This window comes from Haemaphysalis longicornis, unplaced genomic scaffold, assembly GCF_048455015.1.
Source record: "Haemaphysalis longicornis isolate Haplotype H1 unplaced genomic scaffold, Haemaphysalis longicornis Haplotype H1 scaffold_1, whole genome shotgun sequence".
Classification (NCBI taxonomy): domain Eukaryota; kingdom Metazoa; phylum Arthropoda; class Arachnida; order Ixodida; family Ixodidae; genus Haemaphysalis; species Haemaphysalis longicornis.
This window is the reverse complement of record NW_027526203.1, coordinates 147,937,043-147,941,819: the sequence shown is the minus strand read 5'-3', so window position 1 is coordinate 147,941,819 and position 4,777 is coordinate 147,937,043.

Here is a 4,777-nt window from a genome sequence, read left to right as displayed (position 1 = left end):
TTCCGTCTGCTACGCCACGCCTCATCTCCCAAGTATAGCTTCGGCACGTAAAATACCACTCTATATAACCTAATCGTCATTCAAAGTGTCAGACTGCGTGCCAAAAAATAAAAAGAAATTATACGCCAGAGTGTAGAGCTGAGGAAAGTAAGGTGATTAGGACTCTCACCACCCGTGTGAGCAGTGACAAGCATACTTTTTCTGGCTTGATTGCGAAAAAGTGCGTCTAAGTATACTTGTGAGAGCAACTTGTGTGCGTAATTCGCTTAATCAGAAAAGGTTTAGGAGTGCCTTTACCTGTATACATGGAGCATTTGTTTTCAATCACTGTTCTGGCTCAATATTACCGACAAAATGTCTTCAATGAGACAGTAAAACGCCATAAAACAGGTTGGCATCACGTCCTCATACTCAAATGTTCATTCTGCTTTGGCGGGACTGGCAAATGAATGAAAAAGAAATACAGGCTTGGCTTAGGTGATGCAATACGAAGAACACAGGGATTAGGTAGTACCAATGTCGTAATGAAAGGAACCTACTTGTTTCGCGGGGTCATTACGGCAACATAAACTATTGCATTACTGAAAAGGTGCAGCTCATCCATTCTTTACCCTAAGTGAGCATAAAATGTTGGTGCCGTCACTGATAAATTTGCGTTTAAAGGGGAGCATTTCATATTACACGCTTCTTCCAGCCTAACCATCTGACGTACGAAAAGGTCTGCAACCAAAGCCAGTGGCAACAGGTGCCGTAGAACAAAACGATCCGTTGGGAATCGCGGCATCAAGGTAGTAATATCCAGCAGGTCGTTTCACCGTGTACTAGCAATATACCGTGTCGCAGTGCCGCAATTTATCTTCCGAGTGCCTCGTGTGGAATCGCACCATTTGAGCATACCTGAGCTTTCAATGCTTCTTTTCAGAAACCTAGGCGCGATTTGTTCATATATCTTTCAGTTCCCACTGCTGATGTGTTTTAAAGGGAATCTGGAACTCTTTTGATAAACGCTTTCTCTCTTTCCTTCGCGTCTCGAAGCACTGCGAAAGCTATAGTTATCGCCAGCACGGAGCGGTACTGCGTGATTTGCTCGTCGCAGCATACTCCTTTTGCAGCAGATACGCCTTCCGCTTTGTGGCTGTTTTTTTTTTAGCGAAAGCTACACTACGTTACCTCGAGCGCTCTTCGCGGGGGGGGGGGGGGGGGGGGGCAGTTTCGACCTTGGACCTACAGGTCAACCCACACCCCCTTTTGAAAGCGCACGGCAATGAGCAGCGGCCCGATGGCGGGAAGAGGTAGGCCGCAGGGGAGAGATAGGCTTATTCTTGGATGAAACCAGCGACAACTTAAAGACAAAAGAATTAGAACGCAAGGACAGTCGCTGGTCCAAAAACTAAAGTTTAGTATCAAGAAAAGTCAATATAACCACTTAACACAATAAAAAACACTGGGTATGAGCAAACCAAGTTTACAAAAGCCACGGTGATAAGGGAACTATATAGGCACCGGCTACAGTCAAGGCCCGCGCAGATATGTAATCTCTTTGGGGTGAGCACACGCTTGTTCGGCTGACACATTTGTCTACTCTTTCTGCCATGTGGAATGGTTCCATAATTACGCGGGGCTTTTGTTAACGGTGCCTAGATAAAATGTCAGTGGTCGGAAAATTATGTTTACAATCGCGGCACTTAGTACAATGTGAAGAAATATAGGATGATGGGGGCCTTTTAATGGCAATTCATGATCTCAAATGCACGTTGATACGTTGTGTTAAACTTCCTTTGTCTTTGTTTAGGTTCGCGCTGGTTTCACCCAAGAATATGTATTTCCAACTAGCCAAGCTGGCAACCCTTCTGTCGGTGATATGCGAGGAGGGACTAGAGACGTGCGCAGGGGCCGTGTATCTACCTGCCGGAGCGCCAGGAACGGAGCAACGCCCCCAAGGCGGCGATAGGCGGCAGAGGAGAGATAGGCGAGGAGGGAACGGAAACGTGCGCGGAACCCGTCCCGCCATATGGAAAAGGAAGGTGAGGGGGCCGCCGCTGCAGCGATAAGCACGCACCACAAAGGAAGGCCAGGAGGCCACGTGCGGCGCACAGCCGTGTGCGATGGAGTAAGACGAACATCCAGCTGTGGTCGCTCGAACAGCGACGAGCCTTAAAAAACGCCGTGAGGCGAAAAAAGATGATGACTTAATGAATAAGCTGTGCATTTTATTGCAAACATATCTGCATATCATTTCGAGACCAGACGTCGACCACCCCTCGACAACTGGCCTAGCCAGGGCCGTGAAGCTTTCGCTATCACCTAGGGCTAACCAAAGCTAAACCACAGCAATTCTATTTAGTTTCATTGCTAAAACTGAAAGCAAGCCGGCCAATAGCCGCTGCACCGTTGTAATGACGTAAGAGAAAGGTCGTTTGAGCAATTTTCTAAATTATCTGATGGGCGTAGGGCTGAAATTTTTGGCTGAGATACTTTGCGACCCCCTAATCTAAATACCGGATGTGCTGGTTGACTACCCTCTGCAAGCATTTAAGGAATCAAAAAAGGTTGAAAAAAAAAGTGTTGCAGGGTCCTGTAAGGGAGCCACTCAACAATGGTCGTTGCATTAAAGACCCACCGCGGTGGCTCAGTGGCTAAGGCGTTGCGCTGGTGAGCACGAGGTCGCTGGTTCGATTCCCGGCCGCGGCGGCCGCTTTTCTGATGGAGGCGAAAAGCAAAAACGCCCATGTGTACGAGATTTCGGCGCACGTTAAAGGTCCCCAGGCGGTCAAAATTAATCCGGCGCCCTCCACTACGGCGCGCCTCATCGCCTGCGTTGCGTCGGTGCGTGTTAAACCCTAGAATCAATCAATCAATCGTTGCATTACAGAGCTTTCACCTGCGAATGGTGTTGATTTCTCAACGGATTTTCTACGTCAGCTATTTGTTAGTCGCCTCGTCGCCCCAAAATAACGTTACTTTCATTTTCCCCCAAATTACGTTGGAACTGGAAGGCCTCTGTAAGGTCCACTTATGAGATTAGCGGCCAGGTGCCCGGGCTGCGCGTGAGAACGCGCCGCTCTGTCTGGCGACGTAGCACTGCCGACACTGCGCTGCAACCACCGCTAATTCGTCGCGGCGTGCGCGGGAGACGGATTGTCTGGCCCTCCGCATTCCTCAAGGATAATCCCCCATTGAGAAGGCAGACTGCGGCGCCGGATTCCAGGAACGCCTGCCGGACCCGCTGGGATTACCGGCGTGTCTCTATTGTTGTCGCGTCCTGGTCAGCATGACGCACTGTCGCCGCCTTTCGTTTTCACCCCGCGGTGTCGCTCGAACCTGCTCGTCTGCGGATGTGCCGTTGACCATTAGCTGGCGGCGCCTCAATGAATATTCCGTGGCGTGCTGAGTGACAGCTGTCTACGTGTATTTGGGCACGCCCATACGCGTGCACGAACGCTACAGGGGCGTTCCCGAGAGAGTGTGATCTCGAGGTTATATAAGGCCGAACTTGGCCGTTGGAAATCGTTTTTGTCTGAGCGCTGAGCTGGCAGTTCCCGGCGAGACAAGGAGTCTCGACCGTTAACGCTAGGTTGGGATTTGTGAGCCCCCTAGTCGAGGTTAAGATCGCGTCGGAGGTTAAGGGTGCAGCGCCGCACCGGGCAACTAGACGGATCTTGCGGCGAGACAGGGTCTCGGCCGTTGTTTCTCGAGCGGTTTGTGTACGCTCCGAGAGTAGGAGAGTTAGACGAAGCTGAGGAGCTCGGGTGATTTGTGCGCACTCGGAGCTAGCGTCTAGCTGAAGTTTGCAGTTTTTCTTTTTATTACTCATGTACCCAGTTTTCATACTGTAAATAGCTGTACATAAACTTCCGTTTCACTTAATCAACTTCAACGCCTCGAGTTCGTCAATTCGACCGCCATCTCCAAGAACTTCAACACCATCACCCAGCCAGCCTCCTGCCAAATCAACCGGAGCCCGGGCGATTGGGTTCCTGATCGACACCGGACTTCGGGGAAACGATCTTTACTGCCTCAATACTAATTAATTGCGCGATTCCTTTTGTCAGCGGGAGGTAATCACGCGAATCCAGCTTAAGGCATACAACCTTCGGAGAAATAGCTAGCGAGTGCTACTTATTCCATTGTTGTTTTTTTTTGTTACGGAGCTTACGGGAAGTTTCTAGTAAAATGCTTATTGTTTTAAAGTTGCCAAGTATTTGTCACGCTTTAGCAGCATTTAAGAAGTACGGATGCACCGATACTAATTTTCTTCCAGGGCAACGTCGTATTTTGCGGGGCAACATGGGCATTACAGAGTTTTAACACTGATGGAAAGAGGATTACCAAAGTTGCATTCAATACTGTGCTACAGTACCGTCCAAATGAATTTTTATTTGTTTGTGCCGCAAAAATAGCAGCACGTGAACTGCTACTCGACCACAGATTTTATGTACCTGTATGACAACTGCTGTTTAAAATGGGATCGACAGTTTTCTGTGGTATAGTTTTACTTTCTGACATGATTTGTGCCTGGATCAGCGTGTCCTCCAGAGGCCCCTGTAACCTGTCCCAGAAACCAAACCCGCATACTGGCAAAGGCATTATAGCCCCCTCCCCCCCCAACCAAAATAACGCATTTAGAAAATACCCAGTATTGATTCCGAGGCGATAAATTCAGGACTTAAGAGTATAGCGCGTTCGAATTACAGGGAAAATGGCTTTTCTACTTCCGCGACCTCTTTGCTACGCTTGCGAGAAGCGCGGCAGTGATGCGAAAACGTCTGTGCCAGAC